Raw genomic sequence first — 12,206 nt, 5'->3', positions numbered from 1 at the left:
CACTATCTTTTTACTTTCAGCCATCAATCATTCCTGTGATTACTGTGATGGTATCTTCCCTTTTTTCTATTTACTATTTTCATTTTATGTGTATATTTCCTGCATGCATAGTAAGTAGACCCATGTTGTGCAATGCCCTGAGGAGGTCAGAAGACGGTGTCAGATTCCCTCGGAACTGGAGTTATGGACAGTTGTTAGCTGCCACGTGGGTGCTGGGACTCAAACCTGGGTCTTCTGCAAGAACAATCAGTGTTCTTAACTGGTTGAGAGCCATCTCTCCAGCCCCTTGTGTTACCTTTAATGTTGCCTAGTCTCACAGAAATGACATTGTGACTAGGGGGAAGGCAGGGAGGACACTTTGTCCATGCCTTACTTCTGTTTGGACTGGCTGTGGCTCGTAGTGCCCATGTGGGCTTCAGAAGGCTGAGGCTGAACCTGGGCTAACCGGACTGTATGTCCAAGACTTCTGTCCCCTCTGTGCTAGGTAAACACTCACCCATCAGACTCCACAAGCCAGCTCCAGCTCAGCGTTCTCTGTTCCCTATAGTCCCCTAAGCTGCATGCTCCCCTAGTCTGTTTCCACATGGAACAGAGAGAGCTGGAAAACATCTACAAAGCTATGTGGGCATTCTCTCCCAGGTCTTCTCTGGATGTAGTTGAGTGTGGGGTGAGGACTTCTGAGGAAATCTTTGGCCCAAGGCAGGCCTCAGTTTCCTCAACTGTAAAATGGGGAAACCATCCATGGGGCTGTGGTGAGGACCCCACAACCAATCAGCTGATTTAACCTTGATTGGGGCTGTCAAAGAAAGGGGCACCAGGGTCACGAGGACTCAGTCCAGCCTGGGACTCCACCCACCACGTACTTAGGGACTGTGGCATCTAACTCCAGCCTCACAGTTACAACTTTCTAGAGTGACAACCCAGAGATGACTTGGCCTCAGGAGGTGGTACCCGTTTCCCCTGGTGGCCAGGCTGCTATGGGTCCCCACTCCTCTGTGAGGACTCGCAGGTACATGCTGGTGCTGGTGACAGATCTCATCCCAGCAAAGAGGGCTGGGACCACCAACACAGAGCACCATGTAGCTGAAGGACTCTTCTTAAGAAACGTTCCTGCTGAGCATTTCCATGGCTTTCTCCAGCAGGCAGGGTGGTATTCCTGGGTCTGAAAGACACGGGGCAGAGCTGCTGAAGGACATAGTGATTAGTGAAAAACAGCCCTCTCTCCCCACAAGCCTACTTCCTGACTCACTTGTGATTTGTGTGGTCTCTCTGGTTTCTGAATTCCTCACTGGGGGTGAGGACAGAAGAGTGGGGTGCAGCTTGTAAGGTGTTGCATACTAAATGTGTGTAGGTAGTGATGATGGTCATTCGTCAAGGATGTGGAAGAAACAAGTCTAGAATGGGGGAGGGGAGGGAGGTGGCTTCATCCAAGGCCCACGATGTGTGTGGGCTTTAGAATCTCAGTCCAGAGCCTGCCATGCACATGGGGACTTGGCTTCAGTGTCTTCCCTGAAGCAAGTGTGGCCCGGTGGCTCCTGCATCTAGGTTCACTCAGTGGGTCCTGAGGCAGGAAGTCAGGTTCTGATCCTTATTTAAATCAGAGGAAACTGGCCTGGGATGACCAGGTAACTTTCTGGGGTCAGAACTCATGAGCAGTAGCTGTCAGATTGCAGCCCCCAAGATCCTGGTTGTGGTAAGAAACCTGAGGCTGCAAGGACACAGGAAATGCTCAGAACAGGGCTTGGTGACCCTCAAACCTCAGGGACCTAGGCTCTGAAGGCTCTCACAGGGCCGTTGCCCCTCAGTAACGAGTCTGCCGGCTGGAGCAGCCTTTTGACAACCTACCTCTCTCTTAGAGTCACAGCTAGACTCTAACAATGACCAGGAGCCTTGGAGGGAGAATAGACCTGGCTTTCAGTGGGGATGGGGGTGACCTGAGGGGCTCTCCCATGGCTGATGTCAGCTGGATGCCAGGGGTCTGTTTGCACATCCTGACAGGCCACAGTTCCCAGGAGGCTCCGGCCCTGGCACTCCTCAGGCTGCAGAGATTGCATCTTCTTGGCTGTGAATGTTCCAGCCCAGGGCTCCAGCCTGCTGCCTGAGAGTGACTCCAACTCCCCAAGCTGCTTAGCCGCCTCCTCCCCCACCTCTCTGCCTGCAGGTCTGTCGCCCGGCTTTCCAATTCTGGTCACATCATGCCCACACCTGCCCGCTGTCACGGCTCTCCTTCCCCAGGCCCAGTTTGGGGTGAAAGCGCTGCTTATTAGCCAATCTGGACTCCTCTTCCTGTGAATTACCCAGCCTGATTGATATTCATGAGCAGACACATCTGAGGCCTCAGCTAGCTATCATGTGACTGCTCCTGGCCTCGGGGACGAAAGGGGACGTGTGCAGCCCTGGTCACAGCCACAGTCCCTCAGCTAGGGGACAGCAGTGTCCTGGGAGCAGCCCCTGGCTGACCAAGTTTCATCCCCTGCCATGGCCAGGACTTGAAGGCTGCGGTGGAGGTTCTAGACAGGATGGCCAAGGAGCTGGGCCTCCAACAGTTCCTAACTGTACCTTCTCTGATGCTCCTTGTCTCTACCTCCTTCAGCAGTGTCTCATCCCTCTCCCCAATGCCAGGCCCTCTTACCAGTCTTTATCTGTTACTGCGGTGCAGGGGGTGGGGGTGGGGTTGGATCCCAGAATCATGATCTAGCACTGAGCTGCCCCCGCCATTATCCACAAAGGCCACACTCTTCGGGCACACAGGTATCAGTTTGTTACTTGGTCTCTTGGCCTCTGGGGTCCTCTTCCCTCCACTCTCTTCTTCTCTGCCTGGCACCAGACAGTGATCAGTGAAGCTCGTAGGAATGCACGGCGGAAATGTTTCCCTCAGACCTGGTACTTGGATCTGGCTTGATCTATATCCTCTGGGTCCTTGGAACCCTCTAGAAGGCCTGGTCTTCTCCCTGTCTTCAAGTGAGGTACAGAGGTAGATTTGGGGATGAGGAGCAGAATCGCCCCCCCCCCAACCCCGTGTGTGTGAGGGGGCTTCCAGCCGGTGCTTCTAACTCTGACCTGAAGATGGAGTCTTGGTGTGGCCTCACGGGGGTCTAAGACTCACCGGCAGATACAAAGAAAAGATGGTACACCTAATGAGACTGCTTTTCAGACATGGGCCCCTGGGAGCAGGAAGGAGGTGCCAGCTTCTCCATAGCCCCCCAGAAACGAGGCCGCAGCAGCAGGGAGGCAGGCAAGGTGGAGTCACTCTCTGTCTCTGATTCAGGATCCAGAGAGAGGCCTGGGAGGCCTGGGGAATTGTGAAGAACAAGCAGAGAAATGAGGCCGCATCCCAGAAGAAGCTTTCTAAATGCAAAGCTTCCTCAGGGGAATCTGGGTCTGAAAGGACAAATCTAGGAATAGGAATGAACCGGATCAGGCTAGTGAGGAACCCTGGGGCATTGTTGCAACCAGGGATGGGCACTATTTCCAATCCATAGCTGGCCTGGGCAGGCAGGAGCAAAGGGGCTGCTAGGGTTCACTGGCCACCAGGCAGGGAGGGTGGGTGGGGCAGGCTGAGCTCCCCCTCTTCCACTGGGCTGAGTGGGGCTGGAAGCTGCCACAACTGCTGTGGCCTTAGCGCAGTTCTGGGGTCACATGGCTGTGATGACCAAGCTAGATGGACCATAGTGAAGACAGAGCACAGGTCTTTCCTGCAAGAGGGAACTAGCAGGAAGATTCACTCACATCCTGGGGGCCCAAGGAGCACCCCAGGTTCCTAGCGGTGTACAGGTTCCTTAGGAGACAAGTCACCTGCCTGGCCATACTCTTCCTGGCTTGAATAGTGAAAATCCATAGACTGCGTAAGACAGGGTCTGCCTGGAAGCCAGGAGAACGCAGTGGGGACCTCCTGACATAGTAAGGGTCAAGATATCATGTCTGTCATTGGAAAGCACACAGCTGGGTAAGAGTCCCCAGACTATAGTGCCCTGAAAGGCAGTGAGGAACATCCCAGGAGCCAAGTCTCAGGTGGCCAATGGAGACTGCTCTGAGGAAGAGGGATCTAGATGCCAAGGACAGGTGGTAACTGGGGGAGGGGCAGGGATGGAAGATGTGTTTAAGAACTGTACGGGAGACCTGAGTGACACACCACTCCAATTCCCACAACTTTCCTTTCCCATGTCCATGACTGTGGACACTGTCCCCTCTTGTTGAACCTGAAATTACTTTTTTTTTTTTTTTGGTGGTGGTGCTAGGTATTGAACCCAGGGCCTTGTACACTCAAGGCGAGCACTCTACTACAGAGCTGTATCTCCAGCTACCTCTTGCTGACTCTGGGCCTCATCACGGGACTTGGGGGCAATAGCAAATTTGACCCAAGAGGCTTTAAAACAAGCTCTTCCTTTCTGCAGTTCAGCTGTCTTCCCTGTGAGATGTCCTGGCTGGCCTGCCGGAGGGATGAGGGCACACTGAGTTGCCTCAGGCAAGCAGTGAGGTGGAGAGCCAACCAACGTACACGCAGCAGAGGCCCAGATGAGCAGGCTGCGGTATGAGCTGCCCATACACAGTCCTCAGCTGAGGGCTGTGTCCTGAGCCAATGAGTTTGGTGAGTCCCTACACATTGCACAGCAGCAGGTAACTCATATAAGGGACTTAGTGTTGACACCATGGGACTGAAGGAACTATGATTTTCCTCTAAGTACAGCTTTATTGTGATGACTCATCTTTTTTATTTACTTTATGTATATGAGTGTATTGCCTGCATGTATTTAAGTACATCCGCGTCGTGCAGTGCCCACGGAGGTCAGAAAAGGGTGTCGGATCCCCTGGAACTGAAGCTATAAATGATTGTTAACTGCCATGCGAGTGCTGGGAACCAAATCCGGGTCCTCTGCAAGAGCAGCCAGTGCTCTTAACCACTGAGCCATCTCTCTAGCCCCATGGCGGTTCATCTTCAATGTCAACTTGACTGAATTTAGAATCACCTAGAGACACCTTCGGGTGTGTCACTGAAGGTGTGTGTTTCCAGAGAGGTTTAACTGAGGAGGGAAGACCCACCCTGAATTCAGGTGGCAGCATTCAACCCATAGGCTGGGGCCCTGGGCTGTATAAAAAGCAAGCAAGCTTAGCTGAGCGCCAGCTTTCATCTCTTTCTGCTGACTGAGGATGAACATGTCTAGCTGCTTCCTGCCTCTGCCACCATGCCTGCCAGGATGATGGACAAACAGAGAGCAAAAATAAATCCTTAAGTTGCTCTTGTCAGGTACTTTGTTATAATAACTGGAAACGGAACTAATACAGATGCTGAATCTGGAGCCTTAAGCCCGAATCTCATTGATACTAATTCAGTTGGTCCAGTCATCACAATCAGGACTTAGCAATGCCTTCTGCCCTCACCCTACCAGATTCCCACATGGAATCTCACTGGCAGTCCTTTTGAATGACAGTGTTCTTCAACTATGTGCCTACTCAATTTCTACTAAGTCTCTGACCTTGGCCAACACTGGCTGCCTGTCCGAGCCTCAGTTTCCTCATCCATCAAATGGGGACCATAGCTCCATCTCTTCCGGTTGCTGTGAGGGCCACCGACTTGTAGTGCACAGTCAGGCTTGAGGATGGTGATCACTATTGCCATGGCGACTTTGGATTCCTGAGTCTTTAGGTTTAGATGTTGGTTATTTCAGGTCTCTGTGTGAACAGCAACTTGTTTCTTGCAGTCTAACTAGTATTCACAGCATAATGGAGCTCGGCAACCCCATACTCAGCAAACCAGGCAGACTAGATCTTATACACTGCCTACTAAAGCTGGCACCCCTCAGTGCAGGCCACCTGAAGGTGGTCTTGCCATTAGCTGAACAGCCCCACCACTACTGGGGACCCACCTTCCACTGAGGAGCTCCAGGCCCCCTGAATTGCAAGGAGTCCCTTCCTAGGAGCTGTGATGGTTTGGGTATGAAATGCCCTACAAGGCTGGTGTGTTTGAACACCTGGTCCCCAGCTGGTGGCACTGTTCTGGGAAGTTGGGAATCCTTTGGGAGACAGGGTCTGGAGGATCGGTCCATAGGGATGGGCCTTTGAGGGTTATAGCCTGGCCACCATGGTGTAACCAGCAGCCGCCACTCCTGTCTCCTTGCTTGGCTGAAGCCCTGGGAGGTAAATCCTTTCTCCCCTTGGTTGTTCCTGTCAGGTATTTTGTCACAGGACGGAAGTGACTAAATGGAGGGAGTCAGCAGGAAGTGTTCTTTGGCAACTAGTGGGCGTGTTCTTTCTGAGGGTGGCTAAGCACCATGTAGGGTGTGCAAAGGGGACTAGGTGACCCACCATGAGGCCTCCTTCCCCAGGGTTGTGTGGTGGGGCAGTGTCCCTGTGTATCCTGTGCTAGTGTTAGAGTTGAGCAGGGGCCAGCTCTGTAGGCAGCTAGGCATGGGCTGTTCATGGCTTCCCACTGTCCTTGGGCATTCACCCCTTGGTCTGGGAAATGAAGTGATGGGCCTCCGTTAGGAGCCATTCAGGAAGCCCTTTCTGACTTTCCTTTGGGCCACAGCCCCTGGAACTTTCTTCACTCTTCTCTGATCCACTCAGTGACCCACTCCTGTCATCTCCCCAGGGAGCCTGTGGCTTTGGTGGGCAGGACCATCTCCACCACACTGACTGTGGGGTCTCCAGTTTCTTATCCAAAGCTGCCAAATGGAGCAAATATCAGCGGTTCAGACTCTGGTGGACTGAATGATGACCCTCCCTCCAAAGATGTGGAAACCCACAAATGTGACCTTTATGGAAGAAATGTCCTTCATAGATGTAACCAGGGATGTCAAGCAGAACCACTGTGCACCAACCAGGTGTCACTGGGTTTCAACGATAGGGGTCTTCAAAAGAAAAGGCACTGGACACAGGGAAGACCACAGAAGACAGAGGCAGTGTGCAGTCGTGGGCTGAGGGTCACCCCCAGAGTTACCACACTCTGAAAGGAGCAGGGAGGGTCATCTCCTAGAATCTTTGGAGGGAGGCAGGGCCTGCCAGCGCCCCAGATTCAGACCTCTGGACTTTAGAACTGTGACCAGCTCTTCTCACTAGAAGCCAGAAGTCTATTCATTATGGTGGCCTTGAGATAGTGCCATGGTACCTGTTCGGGAAAGCCTTTCTAAAAAGTCGCGAAAATAGGGCTGCAGGGAACTCAGTCTCTGCACCGGAAGTTGCACTTGTCCACATGCAGCCAAGCCCGCATGAAGGAAGGACTTGGGCCTCTGCTCCCATCCCTTGGCAGTGGTCTTGGTCTCCCCAAAGCAGCAGGATCACCTACCTCCTTGCGGTTTTTCATGGGCCTCTTCGGTTAAGAACAGTTGCTAGTCTTCGATTTTTCTAACTTACACACTTGGGTGGGCTTCTAAAGTCAGCTTCAAGGAGTCAGGAACAGTCCAGTTGACCTTGGGTCCACATTCATGTTTCTGGGGATGGTTTTAGTTCAGCCGTTTTCTAACCACTGGGGTGCTGTGGGGGAATGAGTGTCTGGGGCCAGGCCCTACTCCGTGACTTTGAACATTAGCAGCTCTTTGTTTGGTTTCCATATTAGAGTTCTGTTGCTAAGAGTAGTTCTCTGGCCCAGATGAACTTGAAAAGTTGGGGTGCAACTCAGTGGTAGAGTACTTGTCTAGCAACCACAAGGTCCCGGGTTTGACCACCCCTGCTCCCCAGCCCCAGAAATCATCATATATCCTGAAAAGCAACATACTAAACAACAAATCCCCCAAAGAACACCAAAACAGAAGGCAACTGACACTGTTGAGCCACGAGTCAGTGTCCTGGGCGCTGCACCCAACATGGGGTTTCTATTTCTTCAAGGACAATTCTGCCACATCCTTAGCTCAGTGACACATCTTTATGGTGCCTATGGATACTGAAAACCCAGTTCTTAGTTCCCTGGGGGACTGCCCTCTAACTGCTCCTTCTCACTGACAACAGCACAGTGACCCTCCAGAGTCACAGGGCTGCACACTCTACTGGGGTTCAGCTCTCACCAGTCCATGTCTTCCTGGCCTCCTCTCTCCCTCTGTCTCTGCGGGCTGCTGCTGGTCAGTCACTAGATGGAGCTCCCTTTGTCTCCTTTAGAGTCTGGGTCTTAGTGCTCTGCCTCAGCCTGGACGGGCAATGGTGGCTCCAAAGCCTGCTTGCCCCTGCCGTCAGGTGGGGCTGGCATATACACCCTCTATCACCCATCACTGAGAGGCCATTTCTAAGTTCCAAGCTCTCCTTTCAGAGCTGCTGAGAGAAGCTGGAAGCCTTCTCTCCATTGTAAATACTAAACTCAAAGATATCAGGCCAGGACACTGCCCTGCTGGGGCTCACAATCACAAGGATGGGCCTGACCCCAAATGACTTGCTACAGGAACAAAGAAAGTTGAGAACAGGGCCCGCATGGGAGAGTCACTTAAGCCCAGGAATTCAGGGCCAGCTTGGATAGTGTGCACGATCTCACCTCAAGAATAAAAATAGAAAATAAGAACGAGGTACCAGAGGAGGCTGTGACGGGGTCTGTCCTGATGGGGCTGGGAAAAATCACCCACATGAAGGTGCCCATGTCAACAGCCCAGACATCAGGGCGAATATGTATCAGGAGTCATGCATCCTACTAATTTTCAGAGTGACCCTGCTGGAAAATGCCACTCCTGGTGAAGCCGAGAGGGATGTGGGGAGACTGAACCCAGAAGGCTTCATTCCTGGGACCAAGCATGTGGTCCGTTTTCTGGAGGCATTACCAAAGGGTTAAAGTCATTTTCATTAAAATTTAAATTCCAGCAGGCGCTCTCTCACCATTTCCCCGTCCTTTGAACGTTTTGACTGGCAACCATTTCATATTTCAATCTCAGCAGAACAAATTGAATTAGATGTTCAGCCCAAGCTCACTCTGTTCAGCAAAGCCTGCGTGCGTAGCCCCAGCTGATCCTGTCCCTGCTGTTGTTGAGTGCTGGCTGTGGCTGCGCCTGCAGGACAGCTCCCCTACATCAGGACAGTGGGGCAACGGAGAGGAGGGAACACACCAGTGGAGACCACTGGGGACCACCTTGCTTTGGATGTATGCATCTTTAAAAAAGACGTTTATATCTGTGTATCTGTGTCTGTGTGTTATGTGAGTGCAGGAACCTGTGGAGGCCAGCAGAGGGCGCTGGATCCCGAGTTGGAGTTACAGGCAATAGTGAGCTGTCTGATGAGAGCTGTGTTCTTTGGAAGGGCAGTACATGCTCCTAACACCCCTGAGCCATCTCTTCAGCCCCCCACAAAGTGTGCATCTTGAGGCCTGGGACACACTTTGGTGTCCATCTGGCAAGGAACACCATGTTGAGAATGTGGAGCTGTCTTTACCTCTGATCCAGCAAGGGTCACCTGAATCAGTGAGTAGATGGGGCATCAGGACAGAGTGTGACAAGAATCAGGATGTGGAGTTTGGGGCACATGGCTCTCAGCCCTTGTTGTGGGGTTCTGGCCAGAAGCTACCTTCTCTTGGCCCTTGCTGGACCCACAGACTCCTGTCTGACAGGAGGCTCTGAGGCTTCATGTCACTGCTGGGTGCTGTCCTCAGGCTCTCCTTGCTGAAAGTCAAGGTCACTGACAATGGCTATTCTACTTCATGTTACGGGCACTGGTCACCCACAAGTTCCTCTTTACTCTGTGTGTGTGTGTGTGTGTGTGTGTGTGTGTGTATGTATGAGCACACAGAGGCCAGAAGTCAAGGTGCTTTCCTCAGTTTATTGCCACTTTTGTTTTAGGACAGGGTCTCTCACTGAACCCGGAGCTCACAGACTGGCTAGGCTTTGCCTGTCTCCACCTGCAACACTGGGATTAGAGGCCCACGCCACCTTGCCTGGCTTTACATGGGTACTGGGGACCTGAACTCAGGGCCTCATGCTTGCAGGCAGGCACCTCACTGGCAAGGCCCTCTCCCAGGCCCTCCTATTTACACTTAAAAAAAAATCTGAAGCTGTGCACAGGGGCACACAACTGCAGTTGTAGCACTCAGGAGGCTGAGGTGGGAGGACTAAGTTCTAGGCCAGCCTGGGCTACATAGCAAGACTATGTTGTCAAAACCAGTATTCCCCCCAAGTACTCTAAGGCAGGAATTCTTGTACACATTTGCAAACACAGCAAAGGAGGCTTATGGACGGAGATCATGAAGAGTCACCATAGGCTTGGAGGTCTGACCTATGTATCTTGCTGCCCGCCACCCCCCACCCCCACCCCAATGCCCCAACATCACTCCACCATGCTGGTCCTTAAGGTCTTGTGTAACCAAAGCACCTTTATTCTGCAGGCTGACTGTGCGAGCTCTGGAGCTGAGCTGCTTGCTTCATGTCTAGGGGACATCACTGCTTACCCCTCACCTCAGGATGGCACAGGTATGGCTAGGCACTCCCAGAGGAGGGTACATACCTGCATCATCAGTGTGGGAGCAACAAGCCCAGGGCCCTGTGCTCAGGTCAGCCTGGGGCCAAGCACAGCTGCTATGGTCACAGCGGGAGGGGCAGAGGAGCCAAGTGCCAAAGCTGGGCCTGGCCCAGCAGGAGTGAAGACACCCTAAGCCTTGTCCCTTCTCCCCTGCCTAAGTCCTCAGGTCCTTGCTCACTCTGGGTGGCACAGACCTGTATGCAGACAGAAGCAGTCCTCCACAGAGGTATGGGGGTGCTCCATCACCCTTTTATGTCACTCTCTGCTGGCATGATCTGGCTGTGTATATGAACTGGCTCTTGTCATCTGGTTTCAGAACCTCCCCAGGCTCTCCCAGCTGCCACAACCCTGCCCAAGTAGCCTTGCCACTGCCCCCTGCTTGCTGCACTCTGGCCTTTGGAGTGGGAGGTCTCTATCCCAGGACCCCTGCACATGCCTTTCCTGTTCGGCGCCTTTCTTCCCGTGAGCTCTCACTGTACTCACACTTGTCTCCATGTAAAGGTCCCCCTCCGCTGAGAGAACTAGTGCCCAGGCTGGTTCCTCCACAGCAGCTGCACTCAGTTCCTCTTCACACACAACCTTTGGTCCCCTGCCCCCAGCCCGGTTCCTTCAGTCACAGCACTGAATACAGGCAACAGTATGGAGTCTGAGCAAGGGTCTCAGTGGCCCTGAGCCCTTTACCCCTGGAGACAGCCTTGACAGGGTGAGGGACCACCAAGCTGGTATCCTTCTGGGATGGAATGGCACTAAGCAAAGGCAAGCAAAGCCAGGTTCAGGTCAGGGTGACGGCTGGATACCGGTGGTAGTGGGAGGGAGACAGGGAGGGAAGGAGTCACTCTGGCTTTATTGCTTAATTCTCAAGGTGTCCCCACACTGGGGCAAAGTGCCTGCCCCATACACAGAAAGTGGCCCTGGCATTGAGAGACTCTTCGGAAGGCTCCTGGGCTCTTGCTGGGGATACTACCCAGCACCCCTCAGCAGGCAGTGATGACTGGTGAGGCATGGACAGAGCATCTCACATTTACTGGATGCTGAACTCCAGTGCGGCTGGCCAAGCTGCCAATCACCACCACTGTTCAGACACTAACTACCCAGACTCGAGATGAGGTTGTGGGACTGGAGTTGCACACTGGGGGTGGCACCTGGTACTGAGACGGGACAGTACTTGAAGGGCCATGGTCGCTGCTTGTTCCTTGGTGCCATCTCCTCTTTGGCTGGTGGTGAGTTGGTATTCACAGAAAGGCTGTGCCAGGGTCCCCAGTTAGGGATGAGCTCACATGGGTGAGGCATGCATCCTGCAATGTAGCAGCCACCGGTGGTGAAGGCGCAGTTCAGCTCACAAGCTTGGCATCAGGGCCTGGCATGTGGTGCTTCAGGAGCCTCTGGGAAGACCCTTGATGGTGAGGATGAGTCCCCAGCTCTGTCCCTTGGATGAATGTGGGAGGGGCCTCTCACATAGCAGTCCTACAGAGGGGTGAGGCAGGGCTCAGGAGTCAGGGTTGAGCATCTGGGCTGTGCTTTGTGGCAGGTTTCCTTCCCAGACAGTGGCTCACTCTACCCATGGGGCTCTAGACAGGCTGTGCACCCTGCTGCAAACCCTGGAGCCTCTGCTCCCCCACCTTCATCAATATTGAGGTGCCTGGGCAGCATCAGGGCCATGGGTCAAGGAGCTGGGGGTGGGACGCGCACCATCTCAGGGGTGGATGTCAGGCCTGTGTCCACCTCATGTAGCCTGTCCCTCCATCACTGTTCACAGTGCAGGTCACTGGTGAGGTGTCTGAGCAAAC

The 12,206-nt window shown here is 53.3% G+C and overlaps 1 protein-coding gene across 2 annotated transcripts in view; it reads right to left on the bottom strand.

Annotated features, from left to right (window-relative positions):
• Positions 1-206: 206 nt before the first annotated feature.
• Positions 207-12,206, bottom strand: part of Rbm19 (RNA binding motif protein 19) — a 115,734-nt gene continuing 103,734 nt past the window's right edge. The window contains exon 25 of one of the 2 annotated variants that reach the window (XM_008847469.3): positions 207-1,162. The gene's annotated coding sequence lies outside the window, so the exon portion shown is untranslated. Of the gene's footprint in view, positions 1,163-11,243; positions 11,884-12,206 lie in introns of those variants that run through there. The other variant, XM_008847468.3, reaches the window with a different exon arrangement.

This window comes from Nannospalax galili, unplaced genomic scaffold (genome assembly GCF_000622305.1).
Source record: "Nannospalax galili isolate Female #2095 unplaced genomic scaffold, S.galili_v1.0 scaffold120, whole genome shotgun sequence".
Taxonomy (NCBI): domain Eukaryota; kingdom Metazoa; phylum Chordata; class Mammalia; order Rodentia; family Spalacidae; genus Nannospalax; species Nannospalax galili.
The sequence above is the reverse complement of the archived record's forward strand: the minus strand, read 5'-3'. Positions and strand labels throughout refer to the sequence as shown.